The 22,617-nt window shown below is 37.1% G+C and overlaps 1 pseudogene; it reads right to left on the bottom strand.

Moving 5' to 3' along the window:
* Positions 1-307: 307 nt before the first annotated feature.
* On the bottom strand, positions 308-8,160 carry LOC149840057 (chlorophyll a-b binding protein 5, chloroplastic-like; annotated as a pseudogene).
* Positions 8,161-22,617: the final 14,457 nt, after the last annotated feature.

Genomic DNA, 22,617 nt, shown 5'->3' with positions numbered 1-22,617 from the left:
AAAGGCTGTATAGAAAGGTGCAACATATAAGCCGGCACACGAAACTGAGGACCATCATGGAAAAGACCCACGGGTGATATAGCCTTGAAAGACGAGCGGATAGCGTTCCGCGACCCCTCAGAGATCTCAGCTTGGCACGAGAGCCTAGCAACGACCGAAGACGGCGTCACTAAGGCCAAGGATAGCAACGATCCTTGAGCGACGCTAAACCCACGCACCCTCCCAATGCAAGAACACCTAGCACGAGGGCGAGGGAAAGCGAAGGGGCAACCCACCATTCTCCTGGCCTCAATAAGATACAACCTTCTCACTTCCCAGGAACAAAGTTGGTAGCATAAGCCCAAGCATTGTTGGCAGCTGGGTTCAGCCAATTTGTCAAAGAGGTTCTCAATCGGCCCTTTTCCTCTTACGATTGCTTGAACAAAGAAGCTAAACATAGAGAACATGGCCAATATGACAGTGATAAGGCAGCAATGAAGAGTTCGAACTTAATAAAGAGCCCAGCCGATACCGATAATACTAATGTGATGAAGAGTCCAGTCTGCAATGCTAATGTGAAGAATCCAGATAGGAAGAGTAAGCGTGAAGAGTTCAAACTCTACGAAGAATCCAGATAGCTTTATGAAGAGTCCGGATAATCAGAAGTTAATGAAAATTGATAAGGTTCATTGATCTCCTCCACCTTTAACTCAGCAAATGCCTCAGGGTCATCAGCCAGGCAATGGCCCACCTGGGTACAAGCCCCCCTGAGAAGATCTGAGCCCCAGCCTTTAACCACACAGCCTCACCAAACTTCACACCATTCTTAGCCAGTTTCTCAGGGAACACACATCCCAGTGCTCCCAGCTAGCCCATCTTGCATGTATCACCTTGAGGTGCCGGTTCTTTTCGAACGTCTCCGGATCTGCGGACAGTCCCTCCATGTCCCATCTGTAGTCTCTAGGAAATTCTCTGGTCGACGGTGTTTGCTCCGACAACGGGGAGAGGAATTTCGGCCTGTCAGGACCATATCTGTGATGTACAATGTATGGAATGAGATGAATCTAGGACTTTGACAAAGCCATTAATGCTCATTTTTATGTGTATATGCACCATTCCATACTCTTGGAATGGATGGAAATTTCAAATGATTTTCATTGATGGCCTATTACACAATACTGGAGGGATCAAGATGTGTAATAGAAGCAAATCCAGGAGCATTGTGGTTTTGTGTTTGGATAAAGGAAGTGGGAATCCACTAATGGCATCCATATGACTTGTCTACTTGGATGACTTGCTTAAAGAACCAACACAGACTACCAAGCATAGTGGCAAATATCGTGAGATTTATGAAAATCTCACGATAATATCACGAGAAATTGTCTGAAAGTTTAAAACAGCAATTTCTTGAGAGATTTTCAAAATCTCGTGAGATTTATGAAAAACATAAATACCTCGATTTAAACATGATATTTAAGTTTTAAACAGCTATTTATCGTGAAAACCATGTATTTTTATTTTTAAATAATTTTTATTAATATTTTCTTATAAAAACATTTTTTATATTTATTTATTTTTTTATTGCCAAGATTTTGCTGAAAAATGCAAGATTTATGAAAAAATTTCAATTTCTCGCAAGTTTTTGAAAAACGAGTTTTTGCCAAAAAAAAACGTTTGTCACTATGCTACCAAGGAAGGCCAAAGCCTAATTTATTACTTCAGTAAACTTCACCAGCATTTCAATCAGCATTTATAATCAACTGGGCTTTTTTGACCTTCTTGAAAAGTAGAAAGAAGTAAATAACGGCAAAAAACATAAGAAAAAGAAAAAAACCCACAAAAAAACTAAGAAAGATGATTCGATATCAAGGTAACCCAACTCATGCTTAGTGACAAATATCGGCGATATTTGAAAATATCGCAAAAAATGTGAACTTTTTAAGTCACTGTTTTAAACACTAAAACAACATGAGAATTTCAAAATATTGTGGAGTTTTCATTTACATGTAAATGTCACATTTTTATTGCTATATTTGACATTTTTAATGGCTATTTTTTGTGGTTTAATTTATATATGTATTTTTATTTTAATTTCTTCTTAGAAAACCTTATTTTTCCTTTTTTCAAACTGATATATTTTTAAGCTATGTTGTCAATAAAAATGTGAGAAATATGAAAATTTTCAATTCCTTACTAGAAGTTGGCTGCTGATATTTGCCATTTTAAAAGTTGTTCACTATGAACTCAACTTATCGAGTGATGGGGTTCTTCATAGAAGCATAGATGGGTGCAGATAACCCTAATGCAGGTCAGCACCTTTTTATTGGTTAGTGATGTATGATACCCTCTTGGATCACCGCAATGATGAGGCCATTGATGGCTAAGCCAATCACGCCACGTGGAATTGAGAGATCTCATAGGGACCGCCTTGCTTACGTGTCCCTTTAGCTTTTAGCGACACGGCACGACCAAAGTCTCCAGCCGCAAAGGGCCAGATGTTGCCAAGGCTCACCCTATCAAATGAGGCCATCTAAGTTGATCGACAGGGCAAGGCATCCACTCACCTTACCCTATGTTACCATGCACAGTTAGGATCATTTAGTCAGCCTATGCATTGCATCCCAAGGGGGGGTTTGTACAGCTAAGCGTAGGGGTGGGCATCGGGTCGGCCCAGACCGCTAATGGATCGGGCCATTGATTGGGCCGGTCCAGTCAACTGTGCCAGACCCATTTATTAACGGGTCAAGTTTTGGTTCGGTTCTTAATATGTTCGTATTTGAAGAGAAGCCCATAATTAATGGTCTAATGGGCTAATGTAAAGTGGGCCGGGTCCGGCACACCTATTCTGGCCCGACCTGACCCAATCTTAAAATGCATAAATGCTTGACTAAATTATGGGTTAATAATAGAATAGCAAGTTCCCATGCAACTAATTCCTAATTGGTGCAACTAATTAGGTAAATAGTAATAATTAACAAATAACAAGTTTTCATGCAACTAATTAGGTAAATAATACTAGTTATTTAAGTTAATATGTAATAGTTAATTTTTAAAATCTTATATTATTAAAAAATTAATAAATAATTCAAGCCCATCGGGCCAGCCCGGTATTCCCCGAGCCTGGCCCACGTATATAACGGGTTGGGTTTCAGCCCGGTACCTAATGGGTCACGCCTAAAATCATGGCCCAAACATGGGCCATGGTTGGCTTGGCCTATCGAGCTGTTGGGCCGGTTGCCCAACCCTAGCTAAGGGTGCAGCTAAGGGAAAAGTCAATTATAACTTGGTCAATGATCAAGGTCAAAGCGAACCTCAATGCCTCATACGTGTTTGCTATAATTTTACGCCATCAAAATGCCATATTGTGCTTCAAACGCCCCTATGTACACATGCACACATGTGCGTGAATGACGTTCACCCCTGCACAAAGCGCAACAACGTCCACAAGCCCCTCTGACACACAATGTTTACTAAAATTAAAGAATAGAAAACAAAAAGTATGTTTAAACCACCACGAAAATCTCTCCCTCTTAGATATGAGACTAAACAATTTCAAAGCACTTTTGGTGAAAAGCAATAAAGCACAATTTTTTTACAAAATAAAGTATATTTTGAAACTTTTTTCATCAATATCATTAATGTCTTTTTGTTTTCATCTTGAAATGATTGGTTGGTATTGAAAATATTAATTTTTTATGTTTAAATTTTGACAATATTTAGAATAGTTAATAAATTTTTTATTTGTTGGCATATATTAATAGTTGATTTCATTAATTTATATATATTTCTATTGACAGGTAATCAAGTCTAGAATACCAATCATATCAAGACCCAAACTGAAACTAGAACCCACTAAAACCCGAACCTATCAATACCTAGATACGTTAACCTATATGGGTCTGCATTTTTCAGTCGTACCCAGACCAGATACATACCTGAACCCATTGACCCATATGGCCCCACAATTTTTAGTTATACCCAAATTCGAACCTGAATTAATTTGAGCGGGGTTTGGGTTTTACTTTTAGACCAAATTAAGAATATAATAAGACCCAACCTGAACCCAACCTAGTTACATCCTGGCATTAGTGGTTATGAACTGAGACAGCAGGCAGGTATAGGCCTGGATTCTGGACATTATCCACACCGCTCCGCCACATAGCCGGTCACCATCCCGCCAGCCATCCGAACCATTCTGGTTGGACGCGGACCTGCCCAACTAAGTAGGAGTCGGGTCTGGGTTATGTTCAGTTTATTTTAAAATGGAATGTCAAACCCAGAACAGATAATTGAGAAATTATTTGAAAAGTTGCATTATACAAAATACATTGTTTTTTTTTTTGTAGATATCAGCAGCCAAATTCAAATGTTCAGAGCAAATCAGACCTGACCCGACCAGAAACAATGCAAGTTGAGGGCCTTCACGGCTCTAATGGGCTCAGCCTGTCTGCACCGGACATTCTTAGGCATTTCTAATTGTTTTTGCTTCTTTTCCACAGTAAAAACTTCTTCTCCCTTGGCATTTTTACAGGCATGGGATCAGTGGGAACTTCAATGGCTGGGCTAGAATCCGAATCTGGAATATTCCAGAAACAAGCTTCCTTCCTCTTCTTTCTTATGGCAGCCAGCACCGCATCTCGGTCGCATATACCCCACACAGTCACCTTCTGAATCTCGTATTCCACATACACCCAGTATATTCCTGCCACAAATAGGAAGGAAACATAGTAATTATGGGTGTCATTGTGATGGACTCAAAAATCAAGCCACCAAATGGTTGGAGGTGTTTTTTGCTTCATCTAAACCAATAAACCAATAGATGCTTTCTATAAAGAACATGCATTTGATTAGGTATTTTTCATTCATTATGTGTTTTTTAAGGGGGCGAAAAATCAATGGTTCATTTTATGTTAAAACTTGATAAAATATTCTAATTTTTTTGGTAAATTAATTCGACCCAAAGCATGTTCCTTTGTAAATGAACAATGATGAGAACAGCTAAGGGTTCCCATTTGTGAAAAAACACTTTCAACCACATTTTTTTCGGGGCCTAACGAAAATGGATCCTGATTGAACATCTCTCTCTCTCTCTCTTTATATATATATATATAGCTAATTTTCAAGACTTGGATCATGCTTTTCTGATGTGAAAGTGTGATTTTTTGAGTAATGAAATTTTGGCACATTAAAAATCTAATTACTTGTCATAATCACATGAATTAAAACAAGTTTCTTACTAAACAAACCATGTAGATCACATCCTTAACATTTGATGTACAAAATATTTGAATTTTTTGAAAAAAAAAGTAATTTTTACTCATTAGTTCCTTACCTTCATTAATAGCCAATATTTACCCATATATATATATATATATATATATATATATATATATATATATATATATATATATATATATATATATATATAATGAGTAGGTGCTTAGCCGATACGTCGTTGATGAAAACACACTATTGCTGAGCGTCCATTTCTCACACGATGGACGCTCAGCTTTTTTCTCTCTGCAAAAACACTGAAAAACCACACAAAAATACTTTTTTAGGTCTTTAGCTGCTTCTGAAACACAGCTAAAAACAAATATAAAAAACATGTGCATCTTTTTTGGGGGTTTTAGTAGCGTTTTTAAGGACGCTAAAGATCAAAACGTGTTTTCATCATGGGTCAGCGCCCGTGCATTTTCATCAAGCATGGATGAATTAAGCACCTACCACTTTTCGTACACACACGTATGTATATATATATATATATAATCAAGTTGGGCCAGACCGGCCTGTGTCAGCCAGTTAATAAATGGGCTGGGTCTCGGCCTGGTTTTAACCGGGGTAAAAAAAATCCAGGCTTGCGGGCAGCCTGACCCGTTCCCCACCCCTATGGCTCTTGATATCCAGAAGACTACAATTTATTGAGTTTTATGTCAAAAGGTAAAGCAAGTTTTGTTAGGCTTGGTACCAAACCAGATCTGACCATATTTTTATCCGATACTACCCAGATCCAACAATCCAGGGTGGATTAGCCAGCTGGAATCAAGGTGCATTTGATTGCCAAGGGTTTGTGGACTGAAATTGGGTCTGGCATGAGGCCCACACTAGGTCTCAAGTTTTGCAACCAAAGGATCTCAACCAGTTTCGAGATCCTGAAATGCCCCTAAATATGCCTGACATGAGTATAAATCTTTCTCCTAATTAATTCACCCTTTTTCTTCTGCACCTTTGGCGGTGTTACAGCCTTGCCAATCAAGCCTTGACGTGTGTCATAGAGATGCTTCAATTTACTCACGTGTCGTGTCCCTTTTAATGAAAAATGCATAAGAATGGCATGCCATATATACATTATTTTCCACAAGTCCTTGTGACAAACCTTGACTAGTTGTGGGTGAGTCTTGATCATAGTTGCATTGGTACTTGATACACCCTACGCGTATGAAGGAGTACCAATATCAGATACTAGTACAAAACTCATTTTTAAAACCATAGAAAGAAGTACCAAATGTTCAAAAAACTCGTCCCAATTACTTGAGGAACACGTACCAACTTTATGGAAAAATACGTTTTTAAAACGTTATAAATGAGTATCAAGTTCGTTTCTATTAGCATTTTTGCATACAAACAGCAGTTTCATTTTATAAAAGCATTATTATTATTAAGATTTTAATATTATAATTTATAAAAGAAATACTATACAATAATTAATTGATTTACATATTATGTTTAACTATTTTAATTTGTAGGTATTTTTGTAAAAATATACACTTCGTATCAACTTTTTAGAAATTTGAACCAATTCTTTTAAAAAACATATTAATGTTTTATAGAAACAGGTATCATTATTTTTTTAAATCATATCAATATGCATTTCAAATAAAAACGTACCCGAAACTTTTTAACTCCTCCCGTACCCCGTACTTCATACCGTACTTGTTTCCGGCAAATATGATCTTGACCAATCAAGTGTCCATGCCAAATATTTGATGTTTTCTTGAAAAGGATTTGGGAAAGTCTTATCTTAACCTCAGCAAAATGTATTTTAGAGTCTTTATGTGTAGACTCAATCTCAACACAAGCCCCCCACACAAGGGCGTAGCTAGGGGGGAGGTAGGACTGGGTTGTAGCCCAGTCCTGCCTCCCGAAACAGTTATTTTTTTTTTGTTTTTTTTTTTAAAAGCCCAGTCCTAGCCCAGCCCTGACTGCAGCAAATAGTTTGATTTGTCCATATGAAATAGATTTTTATTAATAATTGTAGCCATTTTTTATTTTATCTCAAAAAAAAAATTTTCGGGGGCGCTGCCCCCAAACCCCCGACTCACAAAACTAATTTTTTTTTTTGCTGCACCCCTATTTGCCCCCCCCCCCCCACATGAATCCTAGCTACCCCCCTGCCCCCACAAGGGCTCCCCCTCATCTGGTAAGGGTGACTTGTTAATGGCACCAAGTTGACCGGACATGGAGCGAAAAGGGTTTTCTATGAGATGGAAAATGAGAACTATTAGCCCCACACGGGGTTTGTGAATAAGTAATTATCTGATAATGAGCATTACAAGTTAGAAATCCACGGAGAGTGTCTCTTGCCAATTGTTGCCAGAAGGCTGGGTGTACTCCCTAGGTTTTACCAACCGAAGGCCAGCCTATATGCGTTCGGTGGGGGTTTTCCCTTGGCCTAGCCGAAAAAGAGAGAGATAGATAGAGAGAAACATAACCATGTTTGAAAAATTAGATTCAATCGTGGCTCCTAATCTGACTTTTTTTTTTCAATATGCTTAAAAATGATCTGAGCCTGAGCTGCTACCAGGGGGCTTGGCTCATTCACCATCATGCACTCCTTGGTCCACTTAGTGCGACCTGATCTAGACACCTTCTTCCATAGATCCTGCTATATAACCAAGCTAGCTGCATTGGTCAAAACCAGATTCAAATAAGCTGGGCCCAGGTTGATCCTACCTGACTCAAGACCTTTTGGACCTGCTAGGTCAGGTCCACACCCAGTCTTATCAGACCAAAAGGGCTTAGAGATAACATCAAGCAGAGTCCTAGAGGAAAGGTACCTTTGAAACGGGCCAAGGCCTTCTTTATCTTTTTTTCACAGCCATAGGAATAGAGGGGGACCCTCATTTCCACGTACTGCGCCTCAACGTTCTTGCTTGCAGGGAAAACCTGATGTCTCTCCATGATGTTTTGGCAATGTTTAGATGATCACGATTAGCTAGACAGGACCTGTTCTATCAATTACTCTCTACGTTTATATAAAACTGAAACTTGTTAGTTGGGCCAGTCAAGACTTTATTACACTTTGAGGTTGCCTGTAAATTACTACAAAATAGATTCTCTGAGAAAAAAGTAAAATGGAAAAACAAGTGAAACCCTCTGCCACTGTAGGGGAGGAAGGTATCTTTCTGTTTCTATAATGACAGTAATAATAAAGTTAATAGCCCACAAGGGCTTCACTCATCTGGTAGAGGTGACTTGTGAATGTCACCAAGTTGATGGGACTTCATAAGTTCGAAACTCACGGGTGGCATCCCTTGCCGCAAGGTTGAAGCTAGGTGTACACCCCGGATGGGCAAGGGGGACCTCAAGGGTTTTACCAACCAAAGGTCAGCCAAGGTGCGGTCAGTGATGGGGTCCAAAATAATAATAATAATAATAATATAATAAAGTTAATAACAATATTAATAATAATGTTTTTTTCCTTAAGCCTGCCTGGAGGTAGAGATGGAGTAGCTCATTCTTTTGCAACTTGACTAGGTCTTAGCTAGGAGCTCTGTTTATAAATAATAATGATGAACATGACTGGGTTCTTGGTAAACTATTAGGCAAAGCTGGTGGCTTTTAAATATAAATATAATTTACAAGTGTATTGTTTAGCCTTTTCTTGGCCACTCAAAGGGTTTGTTGGCCGTCTGCACTGGTCATGAAGAAATTCTTACCTTGCAAAACGTGTAAAGCTTAACGAAGAGAGAAAAAAAAAAGACTTTGTTTAACAGGGTTGGTAAATGGTCCAGGGCACATGCACTTGTAAATTATTTTTATAAAATTTGGGGAATCACAGATAAGATGGGGATGAGAGATTAGAAAAAAAAAGACAAATTTTATGCCATATGGATTGAGAACGAATCTTGAACTCCACGTTAGCCAAGAGAGATGCAAATGTGTAGAATCTAGGATAGAGGTTTTGCAAATTGTGGCTGTTCCTGTCCTCCGGATCTGATCCAGATCTGACACTCCATGTATTTAGCTTTTCGTGATGAGAGAGAGAGAGTGAGAGATTATGAAAGCCATTTACATGGAATCTCATGGAAGACGAAATTAGGAAAGGTACTTAAATAGGGATCCTATGAGATAGTGATTAGAAAAGCTATTTACATGGGATCTCATGTGAGAGACATTAGGAAAGGTACTCATATATATGAGAGACATTTGAAGGATTGGTTTAATTACCCCACATTGTTCACTTACAAACTTAAAAACTGACGCGATGACGATGATGACATCGACTTGTATTCTATATCATGCGTCTGCTAAGAGAACGTACGTAGCTACTGACAATAAGGAGTTGCCAAATAGTTCCAACGTAAAGAGAGACATTGAGATGATAATGCACTTATATATATTAACTTTGATTACAAATTCACTTTTATTACAAAAAAAAGGAGCAAATTGAGGCTGAGGAGACAGAGGCCTAGAAGGACCGCAAGTGGAGAGAATGCAGACTTAGCTCTTGCAAGAGCTAAAATTTGTAGGGTGCTGGATCTACTTGAAGCAAAGGGCATTATTATACATAATCTATGAGTGCTTTCATGATCTCAGGCAACACTGCTCTGTTGCAAAGATAAGGAGCTCCTCAGCAAGGAGTTGGAGGAACTAATAGTACAACATCCACAAGAGTAGTTAGCCCTGATTCCTCATAGTTGTTATCAGATTCACAAACAAATTTTAGTTTTAACATGTTATACAAACAATGAATATATGAATGTACAAAATATCAGGTGTTTAAACTGATGAATGAATGAAATTGAATATATGGATGAACAAGTTCATTTAAAATAAATAAATAAATGATTGCATGGATGAATATGTTGATTTTGAATAAATTAATAAAAAATATATGGATGGGCATGTTCATTTTGAATAAATAAATGAATGATTGTAGGAGCAAGCTTATTCATTTTTTAATACATCAATAAATGATTGTATAAGCAAGTTCATTCATGAATTAATATAATGAATATATGAGCAAGTTTATTCTTTAATGAATGAATGAATGAATATATGTATGAGCAGATTCATTTAGAATAAATGAATGAAAGATTTTATGGATGAACAGGTTCATTTAGAATGATTGATTATAGTAGCAATTTCATTCATTTTTTAATACATACAATAAATGATTATATAAATGCATAAATTTATTTTTTAATTAATGTAATGAATATATATATATATATATATATATATATATATATGAGCAAGTTTATTTTTTAATAAATAAATGAATATATGTATAAGCAAATTTATTTTTTAATGAATGAATGAACATATGTTTAGACAACATTCATAATTGAGGGAAACCTTATCAATTGGATGACATTTGCATATCAAAATGTGAGAACCTCAGGACATTAGCAACAAACAAATTAACCTTATCAATTAGATGGCATTCACATATTAAAGTTTGTGAATCTTATAACATTCACATATAAGAGTGTATGGAAGTCATTTTTTAACAGATAGGAGGTTCATATACAATGAACACATATTTATGAACCTGAAACCATATTTGCGAATATGAACACGTAATTGCAGATGTCCATATTTAATAGCTACGAAGGTAGAGATGTTTACATAACATATTTGTGAACTACAATATGTACTTGTAGATGTCTTTTTTCAACTTTAAGTTACTATATACTTAAAGTAGACCTGCATGAAAATAATACACAAAGGTCTTTACATCTATAAATATGTGATGCGAACATGTGAATCTCATCTCATCACAGACTTGCAAATGTTGAGACATTCACATTACATATTTGTGAATATAAGCTTCTATTTGCAGATGTCCTCCATTTGCAAACTATGACTTTTATTTGTAAACATAAGTTTTTATTTGTAGATGTTCTCTGTTTGTGAACTATAACCTATACTTGCAAACATAGGATTCTGTTTACAAATGTCCTACATTTGCAAACTATGTCCTATATACATGTCAATGTATAACTTTGTATAACCTATGATTTTATATAAAGGTAACAATAAACAATAAAAATACAAAAATATATTCACAAGTTAATGCTATTATTTGAATTTACGAAACATCTCATTATAATGTTGTCAACAATTACTAAAAAAATCTCATATTTTCTTTATGTCATCTTCCTCATCAAGGTCCTCTAGTCCCTCCTCCTCTGCTTTTTTTTGTTTGTCATTTTTTACCTTTTGTTTGGCCTCTATATCTTTTGTGGTAGTTGGCTTCACTTTCCTTGCTTTTGTTTTGCATTGCAACCATTTTTACTTTGTTGCTTTCTCTTTTGCCTTCTTTTGAACTTTTATTTTTTCTTTCTTCTTTCTTAATTTCTTATAGTATTTGATCATACACTTCCTACACTTTATTTTATCAGCCTGGAAAAATGGTTATTAGCAAATAATTAATTAGCTTACATAACAAGAACATAACAAAACAAAATAAAATATATAAATGCGTACTTGCGTGATCGAGTTTCATGTTTATACCCAAGTATAACATATACATCATGACAAATATAACACAATCAATCTTTTAACAATCATATACAAAGTCAATAACAAGTATACATATGTATTGAGTTTAAACACATGCAAAGTAATTACTCATTCTCTTGTTGAGGAATATCATACATAGGACATACTATCCAATCAAAGTAAGCATCGTAGCTAAAACACTCAGTAAAAAAAAACTTGGAACCCAACATTAACCTTACCTAATATGAGAGAAAAATAAAAATATTATTAAATAAGCAATTAATTTATACTAGATTTTTGATGTTTGTATCTACATTAATTTTGGTTCACATGAAATTGTAGAGCCTGAACTCTTCTTCTTTCATGGCCATGTCTGACAGAACTCAGTGATGGTTGCCTCAATTTAGAAGAATTAAGAGTTGCAATATAAATCAAGTTCAAAACATAAACACATATCGTATGTGGTATAAACATAAATGTAAGTATGTAATATTGTTCAACAAATACCTTATCTCATTCCTTAAAAGGATATGACACATTTTAGTTCTCTAATAAAGAATGAGCCCCTTCTTTCCTATTATGACATTCAACTATTTACTGTGAACAATTTTAAACAGTTAGTTTTTCTTAGTCAATAGAAAAACAAGATGACTATTGCATTGAAAACTCAATGAGTAACCACTGTAGCCAAGACACTCTGCAAAAAATAAACCTAAAACCTAAGATTAATCTTACCTAATATGAGAGAAAAATAATGATGTTATTGAATAAGTAAAGCATTTGTACTAGATTTTTTATGTCATTATCTGCAGTGGTTATGACCCCCATGAAATTGTAGAACTTGAACTCCTTTTCTTTCATGACCATCTCCTACATAACTTGGTGATGATTGTCTCAATTCAAAGGAATTAAAATCTGCAACATAAATCGAGTTCAAGACATAAGCACATATTGTATGTGGTGTAAACATAAATGTAAGTATACAATTTTATTCAACATATATCTTGTAACATTCCTCAAAAGGATATGGCATGTTTTGGTTTTTCAAGAAAAAATGAGTCCCTTCTTTCGTATTAAGACACTTAATCATTTGCTGTGAATAATGTTAAGCAATTAGCTTCTCTTAGTCAGCAGAAAAAGAGGAGGACTGTTAGTTTGGAGACTCATTGAGAAATATGAAGTAAGGTAAATAGTCTTTGTTTGTTCATTTCCTGCTGTCATGTGTTGAATGTGATTCTCAATAATTTTTTCTATGAATTTATACTTATGCTACACAATCGTCATATATAATATGTTCATATTAGATTCAAATGAATTTGCATACAGATGTAACAAACAACAAATACATATGAAAACTTAATCCTTACATCACTGCTCAACAAAGTTTCCTTAAAAATATCATGCTCGGGCACTTCTTTTTCAACACCATGTGGCTACTTATCATCAAGTTGTTTTCATGGTCAATTGCAATTGAATATAAACATATAATACCACTAATTGTACACACACATAACTTATTTTATTATACATCTTAACGCAATTGGATCCTTGCTTCAGGTTGTAGGTTTTGTTCTTTTTCTACTATCATATTTTTCTTTATGTGATATATTGTAAAAGACCTAAGATACACATAGAAGATATATGACATTAGAGTAGTTCATTAAAAACTCTCGATAAATACATAGAATCAAACAATTTTTAATAAATATACACACAAACACATACTAATTTTGCAACAATACTCAAACATACTTTTATGTGTACTTTCATCTGTTGTGGCCAACCTCACTACATATATGTACTTGTATGACATATCCTTTGGTATTGTTATTAATCTCTTCACTTTATGTCACCTTAGTTTACGCATTACCTTCAGTAGATATATTAGAATAAGAGTCAATGGAGCATTGTGTGAGATATTATCCGACAATAGGAGGAATGGAAATATATGATATGCACATTTGTAAAATTTAACTTTGAAGTACTCATCATAGTAATCATTTGACAGTTTGCCTTCATACAAAATGCATGCAACCACATGTTCGCATGAAATCTCACTCACCTACCACTCTTCACAAGAACATTGCATATTCTCAAGATCAATACTGTAATCATTAGATTGGTCATGTGCCTCATATAAACGTTGGTAACAATGTATGACAACCACATGTAGTTATTGTGTCTTTCTCTTCCATGCCTCTATATTTACTTTTACTTCAGGCACAACAACGTCTGCTTTTTTTTCTTAAACAATATCATTAGCATGAGACAAAACCTCTCTATAAGAGACACTAGATGTAAGATCCAAGATTTTAATTTTGATGTGTATTGCGTAATTATGTTGAAATTGATGATTTTTTATGTTTTGGCAATTTCCAAAAATTTGTTTATTTTGAGGATCGGGTAAAATCGTGTAATTTTAAGTAAAAGAGAAATTGCGAGAAATTTAGAGCGAATTAACTTCTGAAACTTTTAGGGTAAGTTTGGAATAGGGTTGTGGTGATTCACCCCGAATTTGAGATCCGAACGACGAAAAAACTTTGTCAGTGCATGTAAATTACGAGTTTTGCTTCAAGTTTGGACCTGAATCTTAAAACGCTTAATTCTTGCAAATGAAATGTAATTTTCTTAATAGGCATTGAGCATTTCATGTTAATTAAAATTATGAAGGGAACTAAATGATTTTTTGAAATTAAATTAATATTTTAATGCTTTAAATAAGCGTTATTTTGGAACTAGTACTATATGCGATTTTGGATTTGGATCCGGGTCAACTAGAGGACCCAAACCCCTTGGACGACCCCTATAGTGGACGTCCATGGCCATAGTTGACCAGCTGGGTGGCATTTTTGAAATAAACTTGCATGGTTTTAAAAAGAAGGCCTCTATTGGCCACTTATCATTTCCAAAACCTCATGATGGAGCTTGAAGGCCATCATGAGGGGCGTCTTTTCCAAAAGGGAAGCATGGGGCTAGCGTCCCATGGCAATTTTGAAACAAATTTGAAAACTTTCAAATACCCAAAATCGATTGGGTTAGTTGGGTGGCAGCCAAGGGCGCCCCCTTGTAATTTTGTTGAAGTTTTAATGGCTTTACAAAATGGTGTTTTTGAAAAGTTTCTAAAACGTTTTAAAAGGTTGACATGCATTGGCTATGGGGGGCGTGGAGATCCCCAACCCTCCATCTTGGATGGGCATATCATAGTCGTCCATCCCAAAAGCACACCCTATAAGACCTCTTTGGAAAAATTGGCCCCACCTTGTTGGGCGATTTTTCCTAACACTTTCTCTCTCTCTCTCTCTCTCTCCCAAATCCCCTCTCTTTTCTTTTTCTCTTGTCCCTCACCTCCAGCCGTGGGTTTCTTGAAGTAAAAGGCTGCAACCTACCTTCTTCTTCTTTATGCTGCTAAGGTGAAGATTCATTCCAATCTCTCAAGATGATAAATCGTGAAGCCATGGATGCGAATGCACCTATGAGTGCATGCTCCTTTGGCGGATTAGCAAAGCTAACCCATGTTCTTGTTTTCTTTTGTCACTTTCATTTTTGTTCATGTATAGAGGTTCTTTCCATTTGACCATAGTGTTTCCCTTTCAGTGTCATTGCTGCATGCAATAGTCTTCATGCTTGTTTAGGTGGTTTATTAATGGTGTTTTCTACAACATGTTTTTACTTTCTCTTTAGTCTTTTCTCTCCAGCTGAGTTATGCTTTTTTTTTCTGCTTCTAAGCTGAGATTTCAGCAAAGTCGTGAGCCTAATAACTGTGCTGGGGTGCACTGGACCGAGCCGAGCTCATCCAGCATGCACCCAGCCTGGGTGGAGCCTCGGAGTAGAGCAAGCCAGCATGCAGAGGGTGCTTTGCGACCACATGCCTTTCCATTCTTTTTTTTTATTTGGTCTTAGCCATGGTGCTGGGTCCAACCGAGTCCCAACATGTTTGGGACTGGTGTGGTAACCCATGCTGGATTGAGTCAAGCGTCCAGGCCTTCTTTGGCCCCTTTTCAATTATTTCCTTTATTTTGGTTCGTTGGTCCCATTCGGACCATAGAGCGTGGGACAACCTGGTACCCAGGTGCTTTAGCAGGTTGGGGTCGGCCCATGGCAGGCGCCCATCCCTGCTTCGTTGTTGAGGTTCGAACCACAAACCCCTATTCGTGACTTAGGAGGGTGTGTGGTCTGGTCCAGTGGACCAGTCCCCTTTAGCCAACCCTCCTACCATCGATTAGGACTGGGCGCCACACGGGTGGCCCGTGCGTGCGCTTAGCCTTTAGGAACCCAGTCCTCCCTTCCCTTTTTTTTATTTATTTAGTACTTTCAGCTTGTGACCTTCGGATCAGGTCTGAACCGAAGTTCAGACCTGATTTCTTGACCGATTGGGCGCGACGCACAGTGCCAGCCCTACCAACCTTCTGTTGGAGCCGGATAGAGCCTTGTGGTGCCGAGCACCCAGGCCTTCCTTCCATTCGGCCATCTCCAATTTGCATGCAGGTCTGAACTATGGTTCAAACCTGTGTGTGCGTTAGAAACTAGGCTGGCACACTGTGCCAACCATGGTTTTTCTTTAGAAGGAACCGGGTGCCAACCGCATGGTGCCGAGCACCCGGGCAGTGTGAGCTGACCCCTGGTGGGTCCGGGTATGAACCGCATGGTTCATATCTATTGGTGGCTGACAATAGCCTGGTCTTATGGACCAAACCGACTGTGTCCAGGCCCTTGTGCCCAGCTTGCAGTCTTAGCCACAACTGCTCTTGTCGGCGGCCTGACTCAGCCCTCAGCCGAACCTTTGTGATAGTCTGGTCCGAACCAGGTGTCAGACCAAAACCCTTATTTTAAGCATGTCAGTCTGGTTCGGAGGACCAAACCATCGTTTTAATTAGAGCTTTTTGGCAGCACGTGTGCGGATCCGCGTGTTGGCATTCTTGCAGCCCCGTAATGCTACTAGTGTGGCTGCTAAAAACTTCTTTATTAAAACTAGCCCGCACCAACTACGAACCGAACCATATTAGGGTCAAACTAGTAATTGCCTTGTCCTGCACCCTTCTCGCACTACGATTAGGGTTTTGGGCATGTGTGCACACGCCTTGTGATACACCGAGTTCGAGTAGTTATATATATATATATATATATATATATATATATATATATATGTGTGTGTGTGTGTGTGTGTGTGTGTGTGTGTGTGTGTGTGTGTGTGTGTGAAGCGTGGAAGTGTATATGTATATTCTTGTACATATATATATATATATATATATATATATATATATATATATATATATATATATATATATATTGGAACATGTAGATGACTGACCGAATGGACTTGCGACACTCTTGTGTCCCGTCCAGATATTTTCTCTAAACGATGTTACACTCTGAACTAAATATAAAATTTCATAGTGTTGTCCTTAGTTCGTTGTGGCAAACGGTTGGTTTAGGGTCCGCGGGCGCGGCACCCCAAACCATGGTAATGCCAATGTAATACCCATTAGATGGGTTATTTCAGAATCACCTTCGGCACGTATGTGTGTCGTGTTGCGTAAGGAAAGCTCTTATGCTTTAGTTACATTCGACAGACTAGAAAGGTATGCAGTTGAACACTTTTGCAAATTCATGAACTTAAGGGCATCGTCGATTAAAAACACAAGTGTTGTTTAATTATCTTTGTTTCGGGTCCGCAAGCGCGACACCCATACCGTGGAAATAGCTAATGTTATTCCCATAAGACGGGAATATCCCAGATTTCACCATAAACATGTAAGTGTTTTGAACCACATATGTGAATATTGCTAAACACAATCTTAACATTGAAGTATGTAAAATGGTACAGTTTGACTGTAAAAATTATTGCAAGATTATGCATAGTACCAATGTAATGTTTTAGAGACAATGTTTTATATAATGAAATTTTGGTGAAATATCATATGCATGTGAATGTGTATTTGCTTGTACACTTAATTGTCTCTCAGAAATAATATATGCAATGCCTCTGTTGTTTATACTTGTGCAAAAGATAAAAATATGTGATATTCTTACACTTTGCACTTAGCACATCCTGACACGGTTATTGAGTAGTGCGTACTCTAAGGAGGTACATTGCTTGAGGCATTGGTAAGCGCACCAGGTGCACTTACTTCAAGAATGAAAAGAATGAAATTGAACACCATAGGGTATGAATAAATATAACTTGTTGAGGGCTTAATTGGAGTCCTTGGGCTGTGGCCCTTGTGTGATATACCCTAAAACAGAAATAAATAATATGGTGTTGTGACTGCTTTCACGAGCAGTGTGCTCTGTTGGGCGCGTGAGGCTGAGCAGGTGAATGGGCAGGCCAAGTCCTCATTTTGCGTACCCCGCGGGGACCACGAGGCAAATTCTTCGTTGAGAGGTATGAATTAACATAAGCCTAAGAAATATAAACCTGTTTCGCCCCATTCACAAAACGGTTCACCTTGGGAGAGGGTGGATGATACAACCCTAAGTGACTTGTCGTTACTACGACACGTGTTTTGACAGAAGTTGTAGCGTTCTTTGGCCTCCAGTCACTCAAAGTCAAAGAGGTCGAGGTTGCCTTTTTAGGACCTCACTACTGCAGTAGTATGGATTGCAATCCTTGCCTATGCGAGTGTTTTCTCCCAGCCGTGTGTTGCTCGCATGAGGTTGACTTGGTCTGTAGCTTCCACGATTACCACACTATAATTTGAATAACAGATGTCGGGTGCTTGTCTCACAGAATGCGAGGTTTCCTTCGCATACCCGAAGGAGTAATCAGAAGAACTTAAAGACTAACCAAACAACTGACTTACTGTAGTTGCTACTTTACTTGTTCTGTAGACTTTACTTCAGTTACTTTACTTGTTTCAGTTGTTACTTGGTTACTTTGTTGTTCAACACTTGTTACAGTTGGTTACTGCTTTTAGTACTTGTTGTACTGTTACTCCAGCTTGTTACTTGTTAGTTGATTAGTACTTGTCACTTTACACTTTCCTTACACGACACTTACACTTGTCAGTTCTGTTCCTGTTTTCCTTTTTGATATGATATATATATATATGCTTGTGGTTGTTTCTTCACCACCTCGCAAGAGGCCTGACCCCATTTTATGGGGATGTAGGTGACGAACAGGTATATTGCGGATGCGATGATACGCGGTGGAGGCTCGGAGGACACACACTTGTTTCTGCAGATCCTGTACCTTTTGGGTTTTGGGTGTTGTTGGGATGTATTCCCTATTTTGGATTTTTTGTACTCTTATTTTTTGTAAACATTTAAACTGTTGGGCTGTATGCCCTTTTTACGTTGCGGTTACACCTTGGTTACATTGTTTTCACTTGTTGCACTCACCTGTGGTGGCCGCCCAAACTCGAGGTTTTGTTGTTTTTCTAGTACATTGCTTTCCGCTGTTTTCTAATTAAACCCTTTCAAAAAAAAATCACAGAAAATTCTAAGTTTTTCCAAAGTCGGGGTTTGGGGCGCCACACTAGAGGCTTATCACGTATGAGAATAATCCAAGAATTGAATCACTCTGCTATATTAGATGTCAAATACCCATATCAAGTGAGATATAACTCAAACTTTGGTTTTACGTCGATGACTATAATCTTATGCGACTATATATTGCTCTCATATTTTTTTCAAAAAAATAGTTACATTGTGGTTTTGTGATTGTTTAAGCTACACCCCACCAAAGTGCACTGAATAGTGAACTAAATTTGTTAGAAAAGTAAAAAAGTTTTTTGTCAAGTAATTCATGCAATATCTAATATGACATCTAAAAATTGTATGAGGGATGACATACTATAGCCCTAGGTGCTTATATGAGATAATAGTTAATTTTGTTCTATCTTTAAACTCCTCAGAGTGTCTGAATTCATGCTTTAGAGACTTCAAAAATTATGCTCATGATTCATTTGACTCCTTATTTATAACTACAAACATTATTGAAAATATCTCACCATAAGGATCAATACTATGAGCCACAATAATATACCTATGTATTTTTTTTAAGAATATGTCATCTATATTAAAAACTAGAGGGCACTTTTTTAGAAAGCCATCAATGTTTGAACAAAATGATAAGAACATGTACTTAAATTGTTTTTTTCTATCAATCTTAATGAAGCCTACATTTCTTAGGTTTTTCGTTATCAAATGATCCAAATAGGCAGAAAGCTTGTTGAATAAGTATTCATATGAACCATATAACTCTTTTTTTGTGCGTTCACATCCACACTATGTTTGTTTATAACTAATCTCCATAGTTTTCTCGCAAATGATGTAACTAATGATTTATCTTAGAGTTGTTTTTAGGTTATGGTGCAAGCGTTTGGAAATAACACTTATAATCCACGTAGTAGACACTTTTTTCACTCAAAGGTTGCCTCTCTCTTTCATATTTCTCTACTTTAAAGAATGTTGTTTTGCACATCTTTGTGCAATGGATTTTTCAAGAGAAATCATCCATAGTTTGCAGGTTTTTTCTCGTGCATACGATAGTCACTCATCATAATTTTTTATTTATAATATTTCTTATCACATGATATTTTAAAAACTCATGACAATGCTTTAGATCATTAAATCTTTGTTTGACAACAATGCCTCTATCATTTGAGCTTGTTATCCACTAAAACGAGTCTTGATCACTAAGTTTTTCATCATGCAACTCAGCAATCAATTGAGATGCCTTCACTTCAATAACTTTTAATTATTTTTCATTATATAAAAATATATTAAACGAGAACCTATTCAACCATGTCTCATTAGTATACAAATATAAAACAATTATACTACCCAATAAATGCTCATATAACTTGTACAACATGCCAAGGGTTTAACTTTTAAATTGTTATTTATGCATCATTTGCATCCATTATTAATTGTCCCATGTCACCAGTGTCTTAGTCTTCTCCTATCCTTTCTGAGTTATTCTCACCTGACATAGTATAATAATCATATCATTTATTTTTTCACTATCAATGTTATCACTACTACAATTAATTGATTATTTGAATGTACAAACTAAAAAAAATAGTCATTGTATTTATCACTTCATTTAATTACTTTCATACATGTAACATTCATGCATTTCTAAATTTCACAATTAACCATAAAATAACACCTTTATACTTCTGATGTGACTACCCAAGTGGGGCATTTGGATACAACACTTACATATCTAGAAAAAGCAAAATAACTTAAGAAATTGTTCGTCTTCACACTGCAATTTTCCATCTTCTCCAGCATAAAAGAGTTCATCCAAACACCTCCAACAAATGAGACCAACTGAGGAGGGTGGTCCAGTACAATCACATTGCACACATTCATTTGACTGCCCTCCATCTATGGGATTAAAGCTTATCAGTTGTGGGGCCCAACAAAAGATGCAGGGCATATCAGGTGCAGCGGTACACTAAAGTGTGCAATCGATTTGATTGCACCTGATCTGCCATCTCGATTGAATATGTTTTTTTGACTTTTCGGACAATGGATTTGAACAAAATTTTTTACCTCTTTAGGAATAAAGGATGTAGATGAGAACTGTATGGGTATATATATCTGCAAGGTCATGCTTAATCAGCATCATCAACCCAAACACGTGTCCTGTCATAAGAATTTCAACAAAACTTGCACACAAACTACTTATTGGATATCTTCTAATCAGTGCATCAAGAGAAAGATCCTCAATCAAAGACACGACCTGATGTTAGGCTCAACCTAGGGCTGTCAATGGATCAGGTCAGGGCCCGATCAAGAGTTGACCCAAACCTGCCCATGTAACTAATAATCGGGTTCAGGTTTTCTCGGATCATGAAAATAGAATCCAAAACCTAGACCCACATAATTTTTAAAATTTATTTTTATCAGATCGGGTGCTTGGCAAAAAAATCCAGGTCGGGTCTGTGTATCAGATAAAAATCATGACCCAAATCTGGTCTGATCAGGTCGGGTACCCTTGACAGCCCCAGGCTAACATCAACCATAGGTCATTCAACTCTTATCTATATTACAAGTCTCACTACAAGAAAAAACTCTTTCACTGGTGCTTCCCCTGGTCCATCCAAAGTACCCAAAGATGAGTGTGTTCATGTGAAATTGAAATCAGGTGATTGCACCTGATCCTCCCACTGTGCACCAATACACATGCTGAAGCAAACATCAGAAAAGAAACTTTTTCTGTCAACGTTGCTCAGTTCTTATTTTATCTATAGCAGTCAGGACTGTACAATTGGATATTTCGCAGAAAGGCCGTGTCAATTTCAAAAGAGAGAGAGACTGGAGTTCAGAAGAAAAGCAACAGGTAGCAGCCTAGCGTGCATTCGACGCTATTAAAGCCTCAAGCTGACCTTTTGCTTAAATAAATTCTAAATTAGCGTTAAGGCCCAGTTGCTTTCCTCTTTTATTCCCTTGCAAACTTTCTCACAACTTGCCAATGAAATAGAAACAACCAACAGAAAAAAGCACGGAAGATCATCCACAAGAAAAGTACGAAGAAGAATTCCTTTCCCTCATCCCTACTTGACTATTGCTGAATCCATAAGGTCAGATTCTATGAAAACAACTTGCATGAAAAGATTTTAAAGGGGTATGAAGATGGGAGAATCGTTTACGGTGGTTTGGACATTCGGCGAAGGCCTAATGATGCTCCAGTTAGAAGGATGGAGAAATGAGAAAATATATTAGTTAAAAGAGGTCGAGGTAGGCCTAGGAAGACATGGATGGAGGTGATAGAAAAAGATATGAATGCTTTGAACCTCACCAAGGACATGGCATTGGATAGAAATGATTGGAGGAGAAGGATTCATGTGGAAAACCCATAATGATTTTCTTTTTTGGTTCATGTCGCCGACCCCAATTATTTTGGGATGAAGGCGTAGTTGTTGTTGTTGTATGAAGATGGGGATATGAATGGAACCA

Source organism: Nuphar pumila, chromosome 4 (assembly GCF_984573655.1).
Source record: "Nuphar pumila chromosome 4, dmNupPumi1.hap1.1, whole genome shotgun sequence".
In the NCBI taxonomy this organism is placed as follows: domain Eukaryota; kingdom Viridiplantae; phylum Streptophyta; class Magnoliopsida; order Nymphaeales; family Nymphaeaceae; genus Nuphar; species Nuphar pumila.
This window is presented reverse-complemented; position numbering and strand designations above follow the sequence as displayed.